A 27,757-nucleotide genomic window follows, 5' to 3' on the forward strand; every position below is an offset into this window, starting at 1 on the left:
AATGTTGAATGACTTAAATGGCAATTACACTTTTAAGAGTATAACAAAGGGTGGAAAACAGCAACACAACTGGCCACACTATAGATTAGATAAACCAAGGGTGTTTTGTTTTGTTTTGAAGACTAGGAAGCATTGGAAGCTCAAAAATTCAGAATTCCCCCCACAAAAATGGCAGGGGGTCCTTGATCATTACCACTTTATTATCAATAGTGTCTTGGGCTGTAGGCGATCTTGACTGTGACCTGTAGCTACTATAATAAGGAGAAGGATATCTTCTTCTGTACTTGTAATCATAATCTTCATATCTATCATAGTCTTGCTCATACCCCTCTATCATTGTAAGAATCTCGTTATCACCAGGCATTGTCACCACCATGGCCTTCATTCCCAGCACTTGGGAGCAGAGGCAGGCAGATCTCCGAGTTTGGGACCAACCTGGTCTACAACAGCTAGTTCCAGGACAGCCTCCAAAGCCACACAGAAACCCTGTCTTGAAAAAAAAATAATAATCTCATCATCTACCACCACTGCTTTCTCCTCCACCACCATCATATGTTGGTCTGCCCATGTAAATCCCTGGTGTAGGCATGTGTGCTCTCTTGGTGATATAACAATCCACATAAATTCTGCTACCTTCCAGCTCTGTCCAATTTGTCATTTCCATAGCCTCCTTAGAGTCCTCTATCCTCTGAAAAAACCCAAAAGCAAGTTCACATGTGTTGGGGACCATCACCATCTTCACAACCCCACGTCTCTGAGATAGAAAATTACTGCATCTTAAGAAATAAACAGAATGTTCAGCAGAACATTCCAAGGTACAAGCTTGAGGTTTCACAGCCAGCTAAAGAATAGCTCAGGGCTATCCCCCCTGCTGCAATTTACAGCCAATTATAGGTTAGCTAAACCCATTAGGGCATTCCTTCTACTGCCTACATGCCAGTGCCCATGCCATGGCTATGTGCAAACCCTGCTCACATCCTGCCCATGGTCCTATATAAGCCTCCCATGAGAAAATAAAATTTGTCAGCTTGATCAGAGGATATTGTCTTTCTGTCCATTCTTTGTATTCCCTTGCTCCCCCATTACCATCTAGGTATTCCCAGGTTCATCTTTGACTGCCCCATGGGTCAGGGCAGAATTGATGCCCAAAGTTGGCTAGCAGAGGACATATGGGGCGGGGGGGGGACACCACTCACAGAAAGAAGGATTTTTCCAGGGTGTCTACAATGGATGGTGTTATTTTCTTTCTGGTGACCCACTGACAAGAAAGAACTACCAGAGGTAGTAAGCATCGGTGCAGATCCTACAGTGAGGTAACTGATGGGACAAGCAATTTCTCAGAAACATCTGTTTCTTTTTGGGCTCAAGGAAGCTCTATGGATGTGAGGAATTCAGGCATGACTGGACGTAGAGACCTGAAGCCTTAGGAGCTGCAGCCATATAAAAAATTAATACATCCTGTCAGAAACTGTTTTAAGACCTTATTTTTAAAAAAGGGGGGGTGACATAGATGAATTCATTGGGGTTTGTTCAGATTTTGGATGCTCATAATTCAAGGGTTATCTACAGGGGCTGCATTACAAGATATTTCAAATAAGGATGTTTTATTTCAACAAACTTATCTTGGCCTAGAAAAAGGAGGGCTAAAAGATGTATGTATCTATGTATGTAAGTTCTGTATATATGGTGTGGCCACACATGTGTGTATTAAATGGGGTTATGAATGTGTCATTCCTAAAGGTACTATTTGAATTGCTTGGGATATAATAAAAAGGGACATCATGTCAGTGTCTTGATTCAAAGGGTTGACGATCTGAGCTTCCAATGGCTGACCCCCAGAATGTGTTGGCAGGAAATAGCCAAAGTCAACATGGCCTAAGAGCCATACGGGCTTCTATGGATTGTTCAATAGAGTTTAACAAAGGAGAAAATACAGAAATCCTCTTATTTATATGGTTAATAAAAAAAGAAATTGAGAGAGGAGAGCTTAATGTATGAGGCCTAGAAAGGTGACAGTGAAGATGCAAATGAGACCATGTCAGCTAACAAAAGCTTTGCAGGTCAGATGAGAAAAGAAATTTCAAAAGTATTTAGGACAGTATGTTACATCCTAAAGAAATTAGTCCTCAAAGATTAGAAATTTAAAAAGATAGCTTGTGATCATCAAATGATTTCCAAAGATTATTGTGAAATATTTAATGGTTACATCCTTAAAAAAAAATCTACTCATCTACTGGCAATTTAAAACCATAAAGCAATATTCTAAAAGGACATAATGATCACAATTCACCTAGACAGCTAACTAAAGAGGGTAGACAAGTTCATCTACAATTGGAGAATGCTATCCAGCATCAACAGATATGCTATATTGAGTATGCAAGACCATGGGAGGCTTAAGGGCTTTCCACACAACATAGTCTGACTTCTTTCTTGTGGAAAAGGGGACCATTGTTGTGGTTGCATTTACTTGTTTCCCCAGCTAAAGTTTTAAATCCTTACTTTAAAGCAGTAACCTCTATGGTACAAAAATACTATATGGAGTCTAAGAGATATTTTGGCAGGGAACCAAGAGTAATGCATGTTCCCTATACTAAACAGCAAGCTGATTGGTTATTTCAAAACTTTTACAACAAGGAATTAGTGGGTAAAGGCATGTTTATTTAGGTTGGGGGGGGGTTACCTCCCTTTATCTGAGAGAGGGCTCAGGTGCCAGCCATGGAATTCCTGGTTTAGGGAATTAATTTTCTTTTACAATTAGATGTTCTCTTTCTCTGTATAGATTTAGGGCCCAAGTTTTTAAGCTTGTATTAATTATAATTTTTAGTCCATCAGCTTTAACTCAGTTTTTGAGAAAAAATGATAATCAGTTTCCAGCTCATAGACTGTTCCAATTTGTGCTAATGCATCTAAAATTGTAAGGAGTAATGCTGTACAAAATGCTGTTAGTTTCTCCTGATGTTTCTTCTAATGGAAAAGCAACTTATGTTATTGATGGAAAAGAATATGTAGTACAGACTGATCCAGATTCAGCTCAGATATTTGAGTTATGAGCTGTTGCAATAGTTTTTCAGCTTCTAATAAATAATTCATCTAACTTATATATTGATAGTCATTATGTTTTCAGAGCTCTTCATGTTTTAGAGACAGTACATTGGAACTAGTAATAATCAGGTTAAAATACTGTTTGAGAAAATTCAGAGTGCCATTCATTATAAAGCGAGTCACTGTGCTTTATGGGTCATATAAGAGCTCATTCAAACCTTCACAGCCCACAGGCTGAAGATAATGAATCAGCTGATAGACTGACAAAAATGTTCGCTTTATCTCAGGTAAAATTAGCTTAGCAATCACACAGTAATAGTCTAAGAAAACAGTTTGGTCTAACTACAGAGACTGATAGACAAATTGTCAAACAATGTGATATGTGCGATAATACTTACCTGTAATTTATATAGGAGTAAATCCTGGATAACTGCTTCCTTATCATTTATGACAAATGGATTTTACTCATATTGCAGAATTTGGCAGATTAAAATATGTGCACATGGCATTAGATATGTATTCAGGCTTCTTAATGGCTATTGCACAAACTGGAGAAGCCACTAAGCATGTGATAAGTCACTGTTTAAAATGTTTTGCTTACATGGGAGTTCCAAAAAATTATAAAGACAGACAATGGGTCAGCACATGCTAGTAAAACATTTCAGCAATTTTGTACCCAAAGAAAAATTAAACAAATAACAGGAATTCCTTATAACACTCAAAGGCAAGGAATTGAGGAGCATGCTCATAGCTCCTTGAAAATACAACTTAAGGAGAGAGCAGTCATTCTCCTAGTCTCCACTTGATGCATTAAATCATACACTCTTTGTTTTAAATTTTTTAAATGTGGATGCCCATAAGCAATCTGTGCCAGACAAATTTTGGCATGATGGTATATGAGCTACTTACTCAAGGCAAATGCAAAGATCCATTCACTAGACGATGAAAAGGGCTAATATGGGGTCCTAGTATGGAGTCAAGGGGGCCGAGGGGGTCGAGGGAAGTCTAGGGCATGTTTGTGTTTTCTTTCAGGAAGAAAATAAATCCCCTTGGCTGCCAGACCATTTGGTGAGGTGCATGGAACAGAGGAAAACCAGACCTGAGATCTCGGGAGCATAATTTCCTCCTCTCTTTCACCCTCTCTCCAGAACAGGCAAAGCTTAGACCTGTTGTTTTTATAACAAGGAGGAATTTGTGCAGCACTCAAGGAGGAATGTTGCTTCTATACACATCACAGGAGTGACAAAAGACAGTATGGTCTAGGTCAGAGAAGGGTTGGAAAAAAGAAGAAAATAGCAAGAACAGAAACTAGGCTGGTTCCAAAAGTAGCTCTCAGCCTTTTAGGACCCCTTGCTGGCTACCTAATTCCACTTCCCTTCCACCCTTGGGCCATTAAGAGGTTAACTGCCTTTATGTGCCAACAGATTGACTCCCTAATACTCCCTAAGAGCAAAGCCTATCCAAGAACCCTATCACAGGCTTGACTTCAAGGAGTGTGGTGAGCATTTAGAAGGTGACAACCCAGAACCAAGGGGACCACTTCCCAGGGAAGCCTCCTTCTGCTATTGATAAACCTAAAACATCTCCCACGGAGGTGAACCTTGTGTGAGTGCAATGAAGAGGCTGCCAAAAGTGCCTATCCTGGGCTTCATGAGAGTATACCTGGTTGCATGAAGTTTGATGCCAGAAAAACCCTTCCCTCCACAAAAAGGCATAGAGGCTGGCCTCAGCAATCTTGCCTGTGAAGGCTGGGTTAGCTTGTTTCAGGATATATGTCACATATCCATCTAGGGAGACCAGGATTCCTGCTCCCACTCATGGTGAGATAGTGTCAATAGCCCACCTTCTTACTTGGGGAAAAAAGAGAGGAATTGCATAAGCCTTAGAGATTGCTAGTTTTTTCTCAGCTACTGTCAGTCCTGATCTACGTTCTCCCCCTCCACAACTTCCTGAGAAGTAGAATTTGGGGCATATAGGAATATAGTTAGGTTACTTAGTAACCCCTCCTTATACAGGTAACTCTTGAGACCTCTTCCCCTGCTAACAATGTGCTTATTTCTACCTACATTTCCTCATGAGTGAGGGGAAAGGCAACATTCGCCTAACACTCCCAGTTCTCAGTTAAACAGGCATATTTCCTTCCTGGGTGAAAACAGTCTTCAAACCAAAACCCTTGAGCAATCCCATCAGGAAACCTAGAAAGGCCCCCCTCCCATAAAAAATGAGGGCCTCTCTCCACTGGTGGCTTGTCAAAGATGGGCACTGTTCTGATGTTCCACCCCCCCCAAGACAGGAACTTTAATGGCTGGCAAAGATCCAAAGTCAGGGTACTGGTGAGAACCCCTCAGAGTGTTCCTAACACAGGCAGTCATGAGCCCTAAGGTCCTCAAAGATCTCACCTGCTCTTCTCTGTTATTATACCAGAGAGGAGAAGATATTGGGAACATCACCATCCCCACAACCCCAGTTCTCTGAGATAGAAAATTACTGCCTCTTAAGAAATAAACAGAATGTTCAGCAGAACATTCCAAGGTACAAGCTTGAGGTGTCACAGCCAGCTAAAGAATAGCTCAGGGCTATCTCCCCTGTTGCAATTTATAGCCAATTATAGATTAGCTAAACAACTTAGGGCATTCCTTCTACTGACCTTCTCACTCTGCATACGTGCCAGTGCCCATGCCATGGCTATGTGCAAACCCTGCTCACATCCTGCCCATGGTCCTACATTAGCCATCCCTGAGAAAATAAAATTTGTCAGCTTGATCAGAGAATATTGTCTTGCTGTCCATTCTTCATGTCCCTTGCCTCCTTTTTCTTCTAGATGTTCCCTGGTTCGTCATTGACTGCCCTTCCTGTCGGGGCACATGTGACCTCACAGTTCGCTGATCATAAACCATATTCACACCATCCAACACTCCATATAGAAAAAATACTTCACAAAACCTCTCTCTGTTGTGTACAAACTGAGGCCAAACACTTCCAGGCAAGTGTAGGAATCTGGATTTGCCCTGCTGCCTGTATGTCTTCTGTGATTACACATTGGAGAATGACTCTGACTTCTGGTATATAGGATCAACTTTGAGATCATATACTATGAGAGTGGAACCTGGACCAAGTGTGATGTCTATAATAATGCCTCCTTGACCTTGACCTGGATTTTGATCTTGATCAAGAATGGGATTCAGAATGTTTGGAAACCCTTGATGGATTATGAGATCCTGACCTGTTCTCTGATTTTACTTGAACAGCAGTTCCCATTGGAGATTTGACTGAGAGAGAGAGAGACTTGTTTACTTAACCAAGGACCCATTCGTTCTGTTATATATTTTTAATTCTACTTCACTCTTGATTTCTACTTCTCTTCATTCTTCAATGCATTTTTCCTGTTCCATACTTGGTGTATTCTTCTCCAATTCAAAAAATTCAAAATAGCCTTAAAATTTTCAAGTGCTTCTAGCTAACCAATATTCTGTTCAATTTTTTTTCTCCCATCTAATACTAATTTTCTGATCTTTAATACTTTTCATTAGCCTTCCTTTATCTTGATTTATCTTCAACATTCTTGGAAAAACAACTCTTCAATTTCCTCATGAGCATTAACCCTGAAGATAAAGTGAGTGTATCAGATGAGATATCTTCTCAATAAGTTCTATATTTAAACACCAACTTATTTTCAGACAATGGAGTTGTAGAGCACTCACCTAGCATGCCTAAGCTCTGGCTTCCTCTTCCAGCAAATCTGCCCTGAAAGTTGTTCTCCTCTACCTCAAATTTATGGTGGCCGGGAGTTCCTGAGAATTACATAAGAGACAAGTCTTGGCTGGAGGGTCAAAGGCCTAGTCACCTAGCTATTTTAATGTGGGAGGAGGAAGGCAATGGCAACAGTGGCTGCTGTGTTCCACTCCCTCTAGCTTGTATGCTCAGTCAGGCAAAATGGCCTAATATATCATCATTATTTCTTCTTCTTCTTCTTCTTCTTCTTCTTCTTCTTCTTCTTCTTCTTCTTCTTCTTCTTCTTCGTCTTCGTCTTCCTCCTCCTCTTCCTCCTCTTCTTCCTCCTCCTCCTCCTTCTTCTTCTTTTGTTTTTTTCCAATACAGGGTTTCTCTGTATTGCTTTAGGAGAAGCTGTGTACACCAGGCTGGCCTCCAACTCACAGAGATCAGCCTGCTTCTGCCTCCAGAATGCTGGGATTAAAGGTGTGCAGCATCGACGTCTGGCTTTATTTCTTATTTGACACTATCTCCCACAAATTTTTTATCTAGTTCTAACCCCCACCCTATCTCCAATAGGTATGAGCCAGTAAGACAGCAGAACCAGGAAAAAAGAATTCTAGCTTCCTTGTACTCTTGTAAACAGCAACAGCACAATTTAGATCTACCATGTGTATTTGGTCAGGCTTCTTGCAAGTCAGTCTTATTCTCTTGCTAGGTGCCAGGGGAGCACTGCCACAGAACATCTCTCTCTGTCTCTAGTACTGAATGAAATAATGATATGCCCAGTAAGACAGCAGAACTAGAACCCAGGTAAAGATTTTTGCAGGCTTAAGTAGAAGGAACTGTAGCAAACTTCAATAAAACCTGATCCCTGGCCCTGGCACAGGGCCACTAATTGCTTGCCTCTTTTTCTAATTTGTGTGCACAACTTACTCTTTCCTGTTTGTATCTTTCTTTTTCTAACTGATGTAATTCCCTTTGTTCTGTAACATACTCCATGAATTTCTGCCCATTCAGCACAAATGCAATTGATTGCTCTTGTTCCCATTTTTCAATCCATGCTTTCAATTCCTCTTCCATCTGAAACAGAAACAAATGACATGTTATTTATGTCAAACCTTTGGTGTTAATCTCAAATGAAAAAATTATGTAAAGATAGACTCTTTCCATTGTCATCACCCTTCTGATAGCTGAACCCACATGAATACAGGTTGAATGAATGGAAACCAACTGAGAGTTCATTTAGACACATACACACTAAAAAGGAAAATAAGCAAGGACCTGGTCTGAAATTGGAGGTTGTGATGCCTGAAGTTGGAAGAAGCACTGGGAATATCAACATTATCTAGACAGGGTGTATCATAAACAGTACTATGGAAACAACCACACACACTACCCAGGTTTAAATATGGAGTCAACCTCTTAACTAGCAGTTAAGGTGGATAAGTTCTTTATATCTCAGTTCTCATCACTACACATGGAAATAATATTAACTTATAGGGCTATTGGACAATGACATGAATAAATGAAATACCATTGCATACTACCAGATAAAGGCCAATAAAAGCTATTTAGTACTATTACTACATAGAAAACAATAACGTACACAGGGCTTTTGTAAAAGTTTGCCTCATGGTATAGGTGTAAATGTCATCCTATAATTTACTGTGAAGTCTTAACCCTAGTACCCACACTTCATTGTTATTATCTGAAGACAGTCTTTAAGGTAAGTGGGTTCACCAAAACAAGAAATGCAAATATAGCGTGTATTCACTCATAGGTGGATACCAGACATAGAGCAAAAGATACCCAATCAATCCATAAGCCCAGAGAAGCTTGAACCCTCTTCCAGAAACAGTTGATAGGGGTAAACTAATAAAGGGTCTACACCCTCACTCATTCGCCTACTTTAGCAGCCATCACAGGCTACAGAAAAGATATGTAGGCCTCTGACTCAGCATATGACACAAAGAAACTTTAGATCCCCTGGCCTGGAGCCTAAGGCTAAAACTGAACACAAAGAAACTCCAGACCTGATCCACCACTACCACCACCACCACCACCAAACCTCCTAGATTCTTGGTTCCTGGATACTGTTTGGCCACAGAAGATACTCCAGGGGAGACCAAAACCTCCCCTGTAGTCTCCAGAATACAATTCTGAAAATTATTGTTATCTATGAATAGGCCACCTGCAATAAAAAGACAAAACTATAGAAACCATAGAATGATACCTCTCAGCACTGACTAATGAGAATAATTGGTACACAGTTATTTCATGCCAAAATATGACTTTGAAAAATTCCCAATTTTTCCCCAAATATCTATCAATCAGAAACTAACCCATATCTACTGATGTAATGTTGTAAATTTTTGCCTTTAAAAACCTGACAGTAGACAAGGAACTTGCTTCCTCTGATGGCTGCTGCATCAGCTGGCTAGATGAATTCCCTGTCATGGTTGGAGGAACAATAAACCTTATGCATTTACATCATTGGGTCTGTTTTCCCTGGTGGTCTTTGGGGATCCTTATGACTGGGGCACAACACAGATGGAAGCAGATGCAGAATGTCACGTCTACCTCTGCCAGCAAGGAAACACGACCACTACTCTTCTTCAAGCAGTTTATTCAGGAACCTTGTACATCAGCTTCTGTCTCCCCCAGGCCCAGCAAGCCCTTAAATGTGTGCTCACTGCCCAATCAGCTCATGCCACTTGGTGATCCCGGATAGGCCACAAAAGGAGGAAGTGCACCAGATCCATCAAGTACTTCCAAATAAGAATTATTTACAGCTAAGATCGGCATCCAACCAGGCGCCAACTTGGGGCTGTAGCTTCCCATATCAGAAATCTTCAACTAACCAATGGGTCAAATTCTTAGTAAGGGTGGAGTGATAATATGAACAAAGGAGTCAAGATCATGTTAGGGAAACCCACAAAATCAACAGACTTGAGTTAATGAGAGATCACTGACTCAGGTCTGACAAATGGGGAATGTGCATAAGACCAAACTAGATCCTTTAATATAGCTAATAATGGTGTGACTGGGACAATATATGAGGCCACTGAGAGTGGGTCCAAGTCTAACACTAGTGCACAAACTAACTTAGTGGAGCACATTCTATATGGAGAGATACCTTGCTCAGTCTAGACACATGGGTTAGAGGATGGGGGTGTGGGGGGGGGAGCCAGAAGAGAAGAGGGGCGAGAACTGGGATTGGAATGTAACATAATAAATTAACAAAAATTTTTAAAAGGGTAAGTGGGTTCAACTATGGTCATTAGGGCAGGTCCAAAATCAACAGGACTGATAGTAATTAGGACAGAGACACAGAGGAAAGATGATGTGAAGACAGAGGAACAGTGGATGGCATAGAAGTCAGGAGAGACCCAACCCTATCCAAGACACCTTGAACTCATATTTCTAGCATCCAGAAGTATAAATAGATAAATTTCTCTTGTGTTAAGCAAAATAAACTCTGATAGTTGTGGCAGACATACACAACTCATAGACTCTGATAATCATTTGCTATACTGAAGGGTCAATACATACAGTCCTTCCTATGTTTAGAAAGGACCAAGAATAAGTTATCTTACAACCAAAATTACCTTAAGGAGTGTTTTCTGGAGGTTTGTTCATTTTTTTCTCTTCTACTTCTTCTTTTAGAAGATTCCCCCCTCAGTTTGTAAGCCAACTTTTAGCTGAAGCTTTTCTCTGTGAAAAACACATTTATTAGAGTAAAACCTAGAAGGCTGGGGATATGAATCAGTATAGTGCCCGCTGAATAAGCATGAGGACTGGAGTTCAGGTTCGCAACACCCTTGCCTGTAAATGCAGTACTCAGCAGGTTTTTCACTGAGTCTGACTTCTCTATTTGAAGCCTTCTTTCACTTTGAAGCCCAGGCTAGGGTAGAGCCCATGACAATCTTTAGCCTCCAAGTGTCAGGATTACAGGTATGGGTTACCTGGCATGCTGCCATGGTGGCTAATTTGACTATAGAGAAATACAGAGCAGGTTACCTCAAACTCCAGGAAGATTTTCCAGCTCTGTTCCCACTTCCAGACACATTCAAATATTTCCTTATGTACTTCATAATTGTTTCTTAACTGTATAATCTCTGCATCATGAAGATGAAGCAGGTTTTCTGTTTAGTACTCTGCAACATAAATGTTTATTAGTGGGGTTTTGGGTATTGTTTTCTTTTTTCATATGAATTCCTTTAGTACATGTGTGTCTAGACCTGTTGGATTCACACATCTGATATCTTGCATATCATATATTTATATAGGATACAAAATAGCCAAATTACAGTTATGAAATAGCAACAAAATAATTTTATGGTTGGGGGTCACCATAACATGAGGAACTGTATTAAAGGGTCACAGCATTTGGAAGGTTGACAACCATTGTTCTTGTGTTTGGTATTCCAAGTAACTAACCGTACATCGTGAAAAGTTTTTTATCCTATAATTTAAAATGACATAGGAACAGGACAATCTCCTGCAGGGAAAACCTGTCTTAAAAAAAAATGACATAGGAATAAAGCAAAAATAATCCTTAAACAAGAGAAATGGAGAGTGGAATAAAAGCAAGCCACATTAGTTGGAATGGAGTAAAATAGTAAAAATTGATAGACATTCTCCAAAATGTGTCTTCCTTTTTTCAAACCCTTCCTTTATGCTTTGAACTCACAGAGTTCTACCTGTCTCTGTCTCCTGAGTGCTGAGATTAAAGGTGTGGTGTGCACCACCACCACCCAGCTTAGTGCCCTTTTCTTATAACATGAAAAGTGAGTAAGGGAATATTTTTAAAGGTTGGCTCCATCTATTCAAAAGTAGAAATACAGAACTTCCTGGTGAGTGTCTGAGCTTGTAAAAACCCTGTGAGAACAGCTACATGAAGATCATCATGTCTGTAGTAACCAGAAATATAAGGGATAAAAGTATGTCTCTGTTCCTGGCTATAAAAACACTGGTCCCAGAACTGAGCCAGTTCTACTTGAACTATTTCAATCACTTGCTTTATGTTTTGCATTTCTCAATTCTTCTAAGGCAAAGGTTACAGCCATACTTTCATATTCACTTCTTTACCTTTCCATGTTTGAATAAAATTACAACATGGAGCTGTAGAAGTAAATCAACATATCTTATAACATTATAAAACCAGAAATCTAAGGTACCCACAAAATGTGCCAAAATAGAACTTGTCTTTGCTGGCCCAAGACAGTAGGTAGTAGGACCTTGGACTGGACCCAGAAATGCTCAGAGAGCACTATTTACCCAGTGAACATTGGTTTCCTTACCACATTTTGATACAGTCATAAATGAAGCCACAGGTTCTCTCTCTTCTTCAGGTATTTGTAACTTATACCAGAACTTTCATGTCTGAGGACAGAGCCCTTTGCACTCTGTTTCATGTTTTGATTTTTTTTAATTTCCAGCTGTAGCAAGGAAAGGCAGTGGTTAGACCAAAATCATGAAAGCTAGCCTTCTATTCTCTCAAATGGGCCCATGGGAAGAGAAAGCACTTTCATAAGATCCATATAAATATTTGTATTTATATCTTCTCTGAGTGGCACAGGCTGACTATTACTTAGCTTCTGGAGTCCTGGGATTATAGTTTTGGGGTGTGTTATCACACTTCTTCATTGAGAGCTGAGAGACATGTGCTCATGCCATCTAAACATAACACTATAATGCTGTCATTGCCATAGGATATCAGACTTTAGAGAATACAAATTTTTACTTGTTTTGTTGTTTTGTTTTTAATAGTTATTTATTATATGTAGTGTATTGCCAGAATGTATGTTTGTACAAAAGAAGAAGGCACCAGATCTCATTATAGATGGTTGTGAGCTACCCTGTGGTTGGTGGAAATTTAACTCAGAACTTCTGGAAGTACAGTCATTGCTCTTAACCTTTCAGTCATCTCTCCAGTCCATTGTTGTGTTTTAAGACAAGCCTCATTATGTAACCTTGACTGGCCTGGAATTCATTGAGATTCATGCTTTTGCCTGCTGAGTGCTGGGTTTAAAGGCATGTGCCACCATGCCCAGCTCAGGATTAAAATTTTATTTTTTTATTATAATTAAACATTAGGATACCTAAAATGACTAATGCTATTTCATCTGAAATATCAATTACTGTTCTATGAATATTTATTACATTTCTTATTCACACAAATGGTTTAGATTTTTTTCCTAAATTAAAAAAGGGTCTGGGATATGATTAGGAATCATTGGCTATGGCCTATGATTCCTGATACTACAAGATTTGAGTTCATCCTCTATCACTAAAAAAGCAAAATAGAGGTTTAGTCAATAAAGTACTTGCCACTCAAGCAATAAAGACCTGAGATCAAGCAGAATGCTGAGTCTGGAAGGGAATGCAGGAAATCTTAGTATTGTGGGATGTTTGATCACTATATGAAAATGTGCCTGCCTATGGTACCTCATTGGTTTAATAAAAAAACTGAATGGCCAATAGCTCAAAAGGAAAGGTTAAGCAGGACTGTGGGCAGAGAGAAGAACTCAGGAGGATGAATCTAGGCGGGGGAGGGGGGGTCAATGCAAGGAAGACATGGAGGGAGCTGGGCATACAGAATGGCAGAGCATAGACTAATAGAAATAGGTTTAGTTATAGGAAGTATTTGGGAACAAGGTTAAGTTAAAGGTCAAGCTTTCATAATTAAGAAGTCTATGTGTCATTATTTGGGGACTGATGGTTCCAAAAAAGTCTGAAAAGAAAATCGAACTATATCTTAGCACTGGAAAAGTGAGACAGATCTGTAAGGCTCAGTGGCTGACAAGACTAGCTTAAGAAGTGAGCAATAGTCCCAGTGAGAACTTAATCAATAAGATGGATATAGTAAAGACACTTGGAATTGAATTGACCTTTGACACATTCTCTCTCTCTCTCTCTCTCTCTCTCTCTCTCTCTCTCTCTCTCTCTCTCTCTCACACACACACACACACACATACACACATACTAAACAAACAGATATACTACATATTGTTCTTTGGTTTTTTGTCTTCACCTAGTATCTCCCTCCATTTCCCCTTTTTTGTTTGTTTGTTCAAGACAGGGTTTCTCTCTGTGTATCCCTGGCTGTCCTCAAACTCACTCTGTGGACAAGGCTGTCCTCAAACTCAAGAGATGCCTGTCTCTGCCTCCCTTAATTCACACTGGCACTTTATTTAGAACTAAGGCAAAAGCTGTCAGTTTTTCCAACTTGATAAATACTAGTGAGTTGTTACACCATAACTTGAGCACATATTACATGCTCTAGCAACTTCTGTTGTGCTTCAATATTCTCCAATGATAAAGGAAAGGCACTTTGAACTTCACACACTACATCTATTTCAAACCGTGTATCAGGAGTGTGTTATAATTCTTTCATATATAATATGATTGACAAACTGCTCATGCCTAGATTCTTAAAATAAGTGAAATTATTATAAGATACCTAGAAGCCCAGTGAAATTTTAGAGAAGAATGAATGCAGGCAGCATATCTTTGTTTTCCTCAAAGTTGCCACATGTTGTTGGAACAGGTTCAGCTCTTCTAACATGGGGACAGAGGTACTATCCACATCATGCATAAGCATACAAAGAATTTTACAGAGTTATTGATCTTGTTCTTGCAGTAGCTTAAGTTTCTGATTTCTCTCCTTTTTCTGTTTTCTGAGAAATTCTACTTGAGTGTGCAAATCTTTTTCTAGTCAAAGAGTTGTCTCTTTTTCTTCCTGTATGAAATAAAATGTGACTATAGTAAGGTCCAAGGATGGGAAGGAATCTAGGAGAGAATACAAATGACAAATGTTTAAATTTACAAACAAGAGAGTTTAAGCCTGGTGTGGTGGCACACACTTTTAATTCTAGCACTTAGGAGGCAGAGGGGCAGGAGATATCTGTGAGTTCAAGGCCAACCTGGTCTACAAAGTGAGTTCCAAAATGGCCAGGGCCATTTTGTCAAAAGAAAAAAAAAATAGCTTATAGCCACCTGAAAAATAATATAAAGAGGATCACACTGGATTTCTAGCTAGGAAGGGCAAATAGGACCTTATTTATTGCTTGACTTGTACGATATGGCTAAGAAAGACTTCAGAGTCCTGATCCTCCAACCTCTGTTTCAGGCAGTGAGATTAAAGGTATTAGTCACCATGCCCAACTTCCTTTTCCAATTTTTACTGTAGTAAAATACTCCTATATTATTGCCCTACATTTAACATCTTTGCCATTTTTAAGTGTATAGTGTACTGGTATTAAATACAGATAGTTTCCAACTTAGCAATAAACTTCATGATTTTTCATCTTCGTGGAACAAAAGCAATATGTACTCAGCAGACTCTATACTGCAAGTATAAACACAGCCAGTTTTTCACTTTCAATGCAGTACTAATACAAACTATGAAATACTTTTAAGATGGTCTTACTGGCCTTGAACTTCACATCTTCCTGGCTCATGTTTCCACATGCTGAGATTACAGGTCTTCACTATCACACCAAGCAACAATCAGGTATGTACAACCTTTTGACACTGTGAAAATACACTGACATACACAGTTCATACCTGAGAACAGGACTGTCACTTGGAGGGTAAAAACTTGTTGTCAAGCCTGACAATTTGAGTTTGATCCCCAGAACCCACACAGTAGAAGAGTAAATCCAACTCCAGCAACTTGTCCCCTGACCTCTACACGCTGATGGCATGTGAACAACCACACACCCACAATAAATTCAAAGAAAAGAAAATCACCACTAACAATAAAGATCTCATGTTTTAAGATTTTATAATTTGTTAAAAAACTGAATAGTTTTATAAATGTAACATTATTTGTTAGGAACTAACAGCCAGCTGACCCCCGCCCCCACATTGGGCAGGGCGCTCATGGCCTTGTCATCCCTACCTCAGCTTTACCTGGAGGCCAGAGGACTCAGTTATGCATGTGCAAGCCTCTTTTAAAGCAAGCACGCTAAGTGCTTCTCTCTCTCTCTCTCTCTCTCTCTCTCTCTCTCTCTCTCTCTCTCTCTCTCTCTCTCTGTCTGTCTCTGCCTCTCTGCTTCTTTGCTCTCTCTTTGCTCTCTCTCTGTTCTCTCTCTCCTGCTTTCAGTTGGCCACCAGCTGTCCCCTCTTTCTCTCCCCTCTCTCAATAAACTCCATGTGGGCGCTGAGTCTCGTTTTTGTGTTTCTTAGGCTTTAGCTACAGCAAAAGAACAACATTGGTGCCATTACTCGGATCAGGCCCTCCTCGAGTACTCAGCAGCCGCCTATTGTTGGATGGCCAGCCTGAGGTATTTGGGGACACTGATGGTGGTTCGTTCCACCTCCATTCACCTGTTTCGCTGGAAAATACCATCCCACACCAGCTACAATTCGGTAAGGTACACTTTTCCATTATTGCTTGTTTCCTTAGGGTCTGGTGCATTTCCCACTGGTGAGTTAAGATTCCGGCTTGAAGCCTTCCTGCCTTCAGACTGCTGAGTCCTTATTGAGCACTTTGCCCTTGGCCACATTCTTGGGCTGATGAGTTCCAAAGATGATTGGCCTGTTTTTACTTCACCCATTGGAAATAAACCAGACTATATATCCCCTAGGAAATAATTCAAATTAGCCTCGTAATGGCTCTCTATATCCTGGTATTTTACTGAATCTTTCAAATTAGTGCCAGAGAACAGGTAGATGGGAGGAGTTTTTTCTACCTCTCTGCTAAACAATCTCTTTCCCTAAACTTGTTTCTGTTCTCTTCCCACCACGCCAAAATTCTCCTGCCCGCTGTAGCTGCAGCCTGTCTCAGGGCAGGGGGCTGGGCCGAGGCAGCATTTGCTCAAGTTTTTCATTCTTTCCCACGAATGAGGTTTTCGGATATTGTGCCCTAGCACCATTCATGTTGACTGGTGCATTCGTTTCTCAGACCCATGAGGGGTCTCTCGGGTTTTATACCCTTAGACTGGTACATACATTGCTCAGGCCTACTGTGGTCTTTTTGGATGTAGTACCTCTTGGACTCCGGTGTCCTCTTAGTTTCACAAATCCTTCTGCCTCACTAGTGGAGAGAAAAATCCAACAAAACTGTATCTCAAAACTTTATGATTTCTGCCAGCTGTTGGGGATATGTTCATGGCAGCCACAGTCTTGACTATGTGGCCTAGCCTCACCCCCCCATGGTTCATCCCTCTGCTACACCAGCCACCTAGGCAGAGGTAGTCTACCCAGCTTCTGCCACCAGCAGAACCTGTAATTCATTTACCTTTTGCTTTTATTCTTTTATTTGCTTTATTCTTTGTCTCTAATTTCTTTTTCACTATGTCACACATAGCTTCACATTCTAGTCCCAACTTTTCAGAACCATTCTGGACGGTTCAGTGGTATGTAGCTTTTGATTATTACAAGAGCCACAAAGGTTGAAGTTTGTCTGCTACTTCCTCTTTGTATCATTAGGTATCCTTGCCTCTTATGTACCCACTGTATTCTGTGGGGCTGAATGGTAGCACAGACATATATGTGGAAAAAAAAAAAAGATGGATAGAGGACAGAGACCAACTTTTGGGTGATAATGTCTGCCTTGTTTTTTGTTCTAAAGACTAACTTACAAGAGTATGAGCTTCTCTCCTGAATGTATTTAAGTGTGCTGCATATGAATCTGGTGCCCAGTAAAGTCACAAAAGGGTGCTGGATTCCCAGAACAGTTGTGAACCACATATGCTGGTAACTGTTACCAGCTCCTATGCAAGCACAGCAAATGCGCTCAATTGCTCAACCTTTTCTCCCGCTACTTTCTTGTTTTTAGGTATTTTGAAAACAAGGTCTGTCATTGGTTTGATGCTTAAGCCTCCAATATTCACCTTTCTTTGCCCTACCAATGCTGAGGTTACAAGAATATGCCACCATTATGATTTTTTCCCTTGAGACAAGGTTTCCCTGGCTGTCTTGAAACTCGCTCTGTAGACCAGGCTGACCTTCAGATCTGTCTGCTTCTGCCTCCCAAATGCTGGGGTTAAAGGCATAAAGCATGGCCCGGCAATCTGGCTTATTTTGCAAGGTGTATGAGGACTGAATTCAGGTTCTCATGCACTTGAGGGGAGGACTTTACCAATTAACCCATTTCTGCAATGTCTCCCTATCCCCCCCATTTTTAAACAAAGATCCAGGCCACCCTTTTCCTTAAAGTTAAAACATTATTATGCTCTACAAAACTGAAATACAGCAAGAAGTGCTTGATAGTTATTTCATATCAATAGGGTAACTTAACTACCTTTTAAATTTCTCATATGTATCCTCCTCTTACAAGAACGCTTTCCATTTGAATTGCTAAGTTAAAAACATATTCCTCTATCTTAGACCCCAATCAGTCCCCCAAGCACTCTGTACTGCCACACTTAAAATGGCTTCACTTGAAACTCACTACACACAGTACTCAGTCCCTCCTGAGTGATATTGTTGTTCTTTTGTTGCAGCTACGGACAATGAAACATGAGCAAGAAGGCATTATGGACTCAATTTTTGCTCTATAACTTATATGGATGGGTTCTGGTGATTGAGCTAAGGTCTTCAGGCTTATATCATGAAGTTGCATATGCCTTTACCTACTGAAAGACCCCCACTATGCTTATTGCCTGTTTAAATTGCTCTTGCTAATTTGCCAAGGTCAAGTTATGAGAAAAGTACAGGAGGGAACCAGGTGCTGCTCTCATCCAATGCCAACCAGATATCTGTGGTCTGCAGCTTGGACCAAAGCAAGGTCAGCAGGACAGTATCCAGTATGCTGAGATAGTCATAACTGAATTCTTTGTATTCTTTGTGCCCAACCCGAATAACCAACTGTCCTTGGTTAACTACAACTGCTACATTTAGATGACACAATGAAATCCCTGTAACCATGCTTCTGCTTCTGTAAGCCTGCTTCTTGCCACCCCAACCCTATATAAACTGCCTGAGTTTTAACCTCAGCACGCTCAGTCCCCCGAAAGACTGAAGCGTCCACAGGTACCTGTGTAAACAATAAACAACCTCTTGCACTTGCATCCAGTGGTCTGGTCTCATCTCTTGGGGGCAAGGGCCTTCCCCCTGACAGGCTCCAAACTCTTGGGGTCTCTGGGGGTCTTTCTTTGGAGGTTCCACCGAGATTGGAGACCCTTCCCCCTAGAGACTGACACTGACACCCACCGGGAGGTAAGCTGGCCAGCGCTTAATTTCTGTTCTTTGTTGTCTTGTTCATACGTCTTTTACTTGTTGCTTGTTGCGCAGCGATCGGTAATCGGCTAGGCTAGTCGAGTCTGTAGGGGGCTTGAGAAGGAGCTGACGAGCTCGGACTTCTACCTGCCACCCTGGGAGACGTCTCAGGGATCTGGGGCGCCCGATTTTTCGGGGCCCACAACGAGTCCCAGGGATTCGTGGTTTTGGGGGGGCCAGGGGGCTTAAGACCCTCTGTGCCTCCAACTCAGTATCTGGTTTCGGTTTTACGGCCGAAAACGCGCAGCGTGTCTTTGTGCCGGCTGTCTATGTGTTTTGTCTGTTCTGTTTATCTGTCTGATTCTTTATTTCGAAGAAAATATGAAACAATCTTTAACTACCCCCTTAAGTTTATTTTAGATCATTGATGATGTACAGAGCCTAGCTCACAATCAGTTGGTTTAAAAAAAAAAAAAAAAAAACTGTGTGGGACTCCCAGGTAGCCAGCTGACCCCGAGATCAAAGGGAGCCAGCCACCGAAGGAACCTGCTGAGCCTTTCCCCTGCGCCAGGCTGCTGGATTAGGAGGGCAATTTCAATTTCAATACTGGTTTTTCTCGGCGTCCAACCTTTATAATTGAAAAATCTAACAACCCCTCCTTCTCCAAAGACCCTGTAGCTCTCTAACCTACTTGAATATGGCTTTTGCAGGTCCTCCTAACCTCGGGGGAAAAAAAATAACAACGCATCTTCCTGGGAGAAACCGTCTTAGAGGATGATAAAAAAGCCCACTCAGTTGCCAAATAAAATTGAGGAAATTTTTCCCCTAAATCGTCCCTGCTGGGACTTTAACACCTACGTCTTTATCGCCAGTTACTCTCAGCGGGTCTCTGCAGGCCTGGGAGGCTGTCCCAGGAATTTGGATCAGGTAAGACAGATAACCCAGGGACCGGAGGAAACTCCGACTGCATTTTTGGAGAGGCTAAAGGAAGCCTACCGTATGTATACACCCTTTGATTCTGATAGTAACGAGCCAAGGGGCAATGTTTCTATGGCTTTCATTTGGCAGTCGGCTCCAGATATTAGGACTAAGTTGCAGAGACTAGATAATTTATAAGATTATAGCCTGCAGGATCTCGTAAAGGAAGCAAAAAAGATCTTTAAAAAGAGAAAAACACCTGAGATTTAAAAAAAAAAAAAAAAAAAAGACTTAGAAAGTTGCAGGAGGAAAGAGAGGACAAGTTTAAAAAGGAGCTAAAGGAGGAGAGGAAAAAAAAGAAAAAGAAAAAAGAGAGAGAGAAAGAGAGAGAGAGAGAGGGATCATAGAAACTGGAGAGAATTAAGCAAAATCCTGGCCACTGTAGCTCAGAATAATCATAGTGCAGGAAGTCAGGAAAGAAAGGGAAAAAAAGGAGGCCCAGGGTAGATTGAGACCAGTGTGCCTACTGCAAAGAAAAAGGCCATTGGGTCAAAGATTGCCCTAAGAGACCTAAAAATCAGAGGCATGGGGACGGACCCCAAAGACCAACTCAGCTTCTAGACCTAGATGAAGACCAGGGCGGTCGGGGCCAGGAGCCCCCTCCCCCAGCCCAGGCTAACCTTAAAAGTCGGGGGGAGGGGCAGCTAGTCACCTTCCTGGTGGACACTAGAGCCCAACATTTAGTTCTCACCAAAACGAACGGGCCATTGAGTACCAAAACAGCTTGGGTACAAGGAGCCACCGGAGAAAAACAATACCGATGGACCACGGAGAGAAAAGTTCATCTCGCATCAGGTAAAATCTCACATTCCTTTTTGCATGTACCGGACTGTTCATATCCATTACTGGGTCGAGATCTACTGACTAAATTAAAAGCCCAGATCCATTTTGAAGGACCAGGAGCTAAAGTCTCTGGCCCACAAGGGGCTCCACTTGAAATATTGACTTTACAATTGGAAAATGAATATAGACTTTTTGAAAAGCCTCCTGAACAGCAGGAAGGAATGGACTTATGGTTAAAACAACACCCCCTGGCCTGGGCAGAAACAGGGGGCATGGGCTGTCCATACAACAGCCACCCCTAATAATAACCCTGAACCCAGCCACCTTGTTACCACTGCTGGAGGAACCAGCCTCCCATGACTGTCAGCAGATCCTTGCAGAGATGCATGGAATGTGGCCTGATCTGACCGATCAGCCCTTGAAAGATGCAGACTACACCTGGTTCACAGATGGCAACAGCTACTTGCTAAATGGTGAGAGACGAGAGACGGGCAGGGGCTGCAGTGACGAATGCCTCAGAGGTCATATGGGCCACTGCACTCCCCGGAGGCACCTCTGCTCAGCGAGCTGAACCCTTTGCTCTGACTCAGGCTCTCCAGATGGCAACAGGTAAGAAGCTTAATGTGTACACTGATAGCCAGTATGCCTTTGCCACTGCCCATGTCCATGGAGAAATTTATCGGAGAAGGGGCCTTTTAACATCAGAAGGCAAAGAAATTAAAAATAAAAATAAAATCTTGACATTATTAAAGGCCCTGTTCCTTCCTAAAAAAAATTGAGCATAATGCATTGCTCTGGACATCAAAAGGGGGAAAGCCTGGAGGCAAAAGGAAATCGCCTGGCTGATGAAGCAGCCAAACAAGCAGCCTTAAGCCCCCAACTATTGACTATTAGCATATTGACTGAAAAGGAAACAGCTAAGACTCCAGATTGGGACTATGATGAAACGGATTTGGACATTGTTCAGAAACTAAGTGCAGATTATGACCCCAATCGGCAATGCTGGGTCTACCAAGGAAAGACTATACTGCCTATAAAAATGGCAAAAATGTTAATAGACCACCTCCATAAACTGACTCATCTAAGCGCCAAAAATATGAAAACTTTGCTAGATAGACGAGAAATTGGAACTTACCTTCCCAATCGGAATTTATTACTGGAACAAGTAACTGCTAACTGTCTGGCCTGTGCCCAGATAAACCAAGGAAAACCAAACTGAATTCTGGGACCCGGCTTTGTGGCCATAGGCCTGATGTCCATTGAGAAATAGACTTTACTGAAGTCAAACCTGGAATATATGGTTATAAATATTTACTGGTTTTTATAGACACCTTTTCAGGATGGATAAAAGCGTTTCCTACCAAACATGAGACTGCAAAAATGGTCACCAAGAAACTATTAAAAGAAATCTTTCCCAGATATGGGATGCCACAGGTAATAGAATCAGACAATGGGCCTGCCTTCATCTCCCAGGTAAGTCAGTTGGTGGCCAGGTTGCTGGGGATAAATTGGATACTACATTGTGCTTACAGACCCCAGAGTTCTGGACAGGTAGAAAAAAATAAATAAAACCATTAAGGAGGCTTTATCCAAATTAACGCTTGAAACTGGCTTTAAGGACTGGGTACAACTCCTATCTCTGGCTCTCTATTGGGCCAGAAACACTCCAGGCCCTCATGGCCTAACTCCCTTTGAAATACTATATGACAGTCCACCGCCAGCTGTATCATTCTTTGATGCTGACATTTCTGATTTTGCAAACACCCCTTCCATACAGGTGCATCTATGAGCCTTACAGATAGTCCAAGAAGAGGTCTGGAAACCTCTGGCGGCCGCATCCCGGGAGGAACAAAGAACCTCTTGTCAGCCCCACTCTTTCCAGATTGGCGATTCCTTCTGGGTTCGGAGACATCAGACTAAGAACTTAGAGCCCCACTGGAAGGGCCCCTACACTGTGCTCCTGACAACTCCCACCGCCCTGAAAGTAGACAGGATTGCTGCCTGGATGCATTTTAAATAGACTGGTACTGTTCAAAAATACACACACACACACACACACTTGTCAGTTGTTCAGGCCATAGTTTTGACCCAGCAGTACCAGCAATTAAAACAAATGAAAACTGAAAAACCATGAATAAAGGGTTTTATTCATTTTATAGAAAAAGGGGGGAATGAAAGACCCCCACTATGCTTATTGCCTGTTTAAATTGCTCTTGCTAATTTGCCAAGGTCAAGTTATGAGAAAAGTACAGGAGGGAACCAGGTGCTGCTCTCATCCAACGCCAACCAGATATCTGTGGTCTGCAGCTTGGACCAAAGCAAGGTCAGCAGGACAGTGTCCAGTATGCTGAGATAGTCATAACTGAATTCTTTGTATTCTTTGTGCCCAACCCGAATAACCAACTGTCCTTGGTTAACTACAACTGCTACATTTAGATGACACAATGAAATCCCTGTAACCATGCTTCTGCTTCTGTAAGCCTGCTTCTTGCCACCCCAACCCTATATAAACTGCCTGAGTTTTAACCTCAGCACGCTCAGTCCCCCGAAAGACTGAAGCGTCCACAGGTACCTGTGTAAACAATAAACAACCTCTTGCACTTGCATCCAGTGGTCTGGTCTCGTCTCTTGGGGGCAAGGGCCTTCCCCCTGACAGGCTCCAAACTCTTGGGGTCTCTGGGGGTCTTTCACTACTAAGTTACCTATCCAAGCCACTAAATATCTCTCTCTCAAAGAAAGGTTAAACTTAAAAGATATCATTACAGGCTAGAGACATGGTTCAGCAATTAAGACCATTGGATAGGTTCAATTCCCAGAACCCACATAGCAAAACACAAGTGTCACCTGCTAGGTGCAAACCTTTACATGGCATTATAATGTCATGAATAAATTGGCTTTGTCTTGCTGTAAATTCTGGTACCAGACTGCATCTCAATAATGGCTTTCTCCTCTAAGAGACCCATAGCTTTTTGTCATGGAGCACACTCCAAACAGTCAAGAATCAACACCTTCTGCCTTCCACCTCCCACACGCAGGAGCATGCTGGAAACATGCAATTATGAGGTCAATGAGATCGAAGTCCCTCCAGGCACCAGGAGCTGGGCAGACACAGACCAACCAGCCTTTTAGATCATCAGCCTCAGTCTGATATCGTCCTCCTTCTCTAAGCCCAGAACTCTCTAAAAAAGAAGCATTTACTACACTTATGCAGAGACAGTATCTTAGATCAAGTAATCTTACATCAAGATTAGTGTGTTGAAAACGTGATTGAAAGCCACCAGACTAAGCCAGGGTAGGTGGAAAAGCATCGTACAAGCGGGCGCCCCTACCCACTTCCCCCAAACAGCTCTGGCATGCTGGGCTTTCCAGAAGACCCACTCAAGCATTCTCGCTAGCAGGCAAAGGTAAAGGCTAGATTCTAGTTTTAATTCCTCCCCAGGGTATTGGTCCTATATGCCACACGGCCTGTGTTCTGCACCATTATGTTTCCATCCAGGAGGATCATCTCAGGGCAGTATCTTGTTGGAAATACATTATTATGTGGATTCCCTCACCGAAACCTGATTTTTTTTTCTCTGGCGGATAAAGAAAAACTAAACAAAACAAAGGTTAGATTTGTGGCAGTCAGTCCAAAACCTGAATCCACAGTATGCCACCAGAATATAGGTTACTCTAAATCTTGGGTCCCTCTAATTCTGCACTAAATGTAAAGTATATTTCCTGATGGGAACTGGATGGAGAACGCTAATATGAATATGTGTATAACCGGGGAATAGGAAAGCAGGGATGGTGTATGTTCAAAAGTTCTGTGTCTAAGGAGCAAAGGAGGCAATTAAAGAAAACACAAAGTTGCAGCCCTTACTCAGCCCCAGGCTCACTTCACCCTGAGAAAGCATGTCCACCCCTCCACTGCCCACCCCTCTGTCAGCGGCTGGGGACAGGTCTGGGCAAAGTATCTCTCTACATCTTCTGCACAAACAGGACAAGGGAATAAGAGTTAGTGTCCTTGTGTTTTACTGCACATATCCTGTCTAACTGAAGTAACAAAGCCTGGTTATAATCCTTGAAAAAAATAAAGACCAAGATGACTTTATATTACCTAAGTTCCTAATGTTCTGATTTTATCTAAAAGGAAAAACTAGGAAATAAACGTATTTTAAAAGTAACTTCTTAAAAATTTATCTTCTATAAATTAAGTGACACTTTATAGGGAAATAACAGTAAAGCAAGCAAACAAAGAGCTCCTGCACTTTTCAATTCAGATAGAAATTTCTCCTACCCCCTACTGAGAGGCCCAAGTGCATACTCTACCACTGTGCCACCCCCATCTGTGGAGAAATAAATAAAAGCAATGTTACTTCATCCTTCTTGTATTACTCCTTGATTCCAAATCTAGTTGAAAATCAAACCTACTCGCTGAGATGCACCTTCATTGTTTTAAAGGATAGCTTTTCGAAAATGAAGATAGCACCACCAATGCACATTTAGAGAGGACTAAGGCTTGGGAGCCAGAAGACATCTGCTTCCCCTTCAGGATTCCTGGAAAAGACATGTAACCCAAGTCATTGTTTAGGAGTTTACTGGGGATTAAGAATTTAATACAAATCAGATGCAGAAGACAGATTGTAAACGAGAAGAAAAAAAAGAAAAAGATATCAAGTTGATGGGTCATTCATATTTTTCCCTCCTTTAAAAATGAATTGAGTAAGTTGTCTGGAGCAGATAAAGATTTTAACATGTAGAGAAGGCAGGATTTTCCATAAGGAGGTGAGGCTCTCTCTCTCTAGGAAAAGGCTTTCCCCCCACACCCCCTCCTCCCTGTGAGGTTCCACCTTCTGGAAAACACAACTTCTTTCCCACTTTTCCTGGAGGGACAGACCTCAGTCTTAGGAAGCAAGGGGTTCTGGAGTGACTAAGGTCACTGAGACCTCTTTGGACTGAGACTCACTTGTAGCTTTGTAGTCCTACTGAAAGACCTAAAAAGTAATGTTAATGATGGACTAACCTAGAAACCAATATCTGTTCCTTGGAATTTGCTAGCTTCCTCTCACAAGGCCCTGAGATAAGAAGAATTCACACTGCCCCTCCTTTCCTGTGAGTCAAAAGGTGATAAATAGTGTCAAGAGATAGCTGTAACTCTGGTTTGCCCAGACAAGATTAATTAGCACACCTGAGGCCCTAAGGTCTGCTGACCCTAATAGGGAGACCATCCAGCCTCCAAGGGTCATGTACTCAATGGACAGAGGGTCCCACCCCCTCCCCAAGCTTGTGGTTTTGCCTTTAAAGACACCTGAGCCCAGGGGAGGGGGCTTCTCCCTAGCCTGCATGCTGGATTAGCCTGTCTGCACAAATGTTTCCTGTTCATTAAAGCCTCTTGGGTTTTGCAGCAACTGGACTGGACATTGAGTTCTTGGGGTATCGACCAAACCTGGAAGACTCCTCATTCTGAGGGTCTTACACTACATGTTAGCTTTCCATGTCCCTTTGGGGTGGGGGAGGGGCACCACAGATACCCACAGCCTCTGACCCTCTGGAGCTGCTATGTGATAAACAACATCTGCAGGGCCATACATGTATTGGAAGAACCAGATGTTTCTGTGTAAACTTAAATGAAAACATGCCAGAGCTGGCGGTTCCCAGATAGAAGGAGAGCAAGGCACCAACATCCAGTGGGGTCCTTTGAAGACAGTTTCCTTGAGAAAAAAAAAAAGTTCGATGGGTTCCTAGCCGAGGTTCACAAATTGCTTGTCACTGCCTTATCTCCAGACCGGACATTTGAACTTTTTTTTTTTTTTTCATAAAATGTTAGGTAGTAATCATTGCATCCCCACCCAGAACGCTCACTTAAGCTGAGGTGAGGAGACATTGAAGTCTAAGGTCTCAGAGCCATGTGATTCCTGCCTTTATTACATTTATTTTGCTGTTCTGGGGGGCGATGCGATAGTGCTTGCAGGCATTTGGGGAGTAGCACCAGATACCAATTTCTGTGCTCTACTGAGCATTGATTGGCTCTTGCCTATGTGGTCTGGCAACAGATTTGAAGACTTGGTTCTCCATAGTCTCCCCACTCTTAGGAAGAACTAGAAACAAAATGATTTCACTGGAAACACCCAAGAGGCAAACCCCACAGCAAGAGGCGAGCCTAAAGGGAGGTGAGACTGGGAACAAGGGGAGTGGGGGGGGGCGGGAAAGCTGTCACCTATCTTCAGAGGCAAGACCTGTGGATGGCTCAAGTTTGAAGCTGGTTCCCAGACTGGGGGCCCTAGCAGGATTCAGGTGGCACACTGGTGGTTTCCTGTTTGTGTCAGGGGAGAGTTGCATAGAATTTCTACCTGGAAGCTTTGTATTCTCCCAGACCTGGCCTGAGAGCAGCTGCACAGGACTGAGAAGAGGGGCAAAAATGCAGAGGGTGTGAGCTGGTGGAATCTGTGGACCCACCAGCCCTAAGCTAGACTTTTCAGAGAGATTGCTTGCATTTGTAAAAAATTGGAAGTGCAGCCCGTCCTTAGGACACTTAAGCTATGCCCCTGTGTGTCCTCTAAAACACACTGACCCCCTGTTGGGTGAGGAGTTTTTTGTTTTGTTTTGTTTTTTAAATGGAACAAATTAAATTCAGCTGGATATTTCCATTATTAAACCTGATTTTTCCACTGGTTAAACATAATCCTTTAGTAGCTAAAAAATGTTGACTTACTGAGCACTAAGTAGCAATTCACACCATAAAGAAACTAGTGTAAATTGCTTACCATTCTAATTGCTTCAAGTTTACCAAAGAGCTGCTGGATCCCTTTAGTCTGAAGCATTTTCATTCAAATTGTTGAAACAATTACCAGGCTTTTTAAATCCCACTGTAATTTGCTCTTCACTTTTAGGACTATCCTATTAAAAAAGAAAACCCCCACGATATATGTCTGTCTTCCTCTTTTAATTGGGGTAATGTAGCAATCAAGTTTTTCTCCCCATCCCCCACCCTGGTCAGTCATCTTTTCTTCACTCTCACTCCACTTCCCCCCCTCCCCCAAGGCCTTGAGCCCTCTTTAGCTGGGTGTTCCCTGGTATTGAAGTCTAG

General features: G+C 41.9%; 2 pseudogenes; both read right to left on the reverse strand.

Moving 5' to 3' along the window:
* Positions 1-203: 203 nt before the first annotated feature.
* On the reverse strand, positions 204-6,300 carry LOC127217896 (transformer-2 protein homolog alpha-like; annotated as a pseudogene).
* Positions 6,301-6,638: 338 nt separating this feature from the next.
* LOC127217893 (protein regulator of cytokinesis 1-like) lies at positions 6,639-27,491 on the reverse strand (annotated as a pseudogene).
* Positions 27,492-27,757: the final 266 nt, after the last annotated feature.

This window comes from Phodopus roborovskii, unplaced genomic scaffold (assembly GCF_943737965.1).
Source record: "Phodopus roborovskii unplaced genomic scaffold, PHOROB, whole genome shotgun sequence".
Taxonomy (NCBI): domain Eukaryota; kingdom Metazoa; phylum Chordata; class Mammalia; order Rodentia; family Cricetidae; genus Phodopus; species Phodopus roborovskii.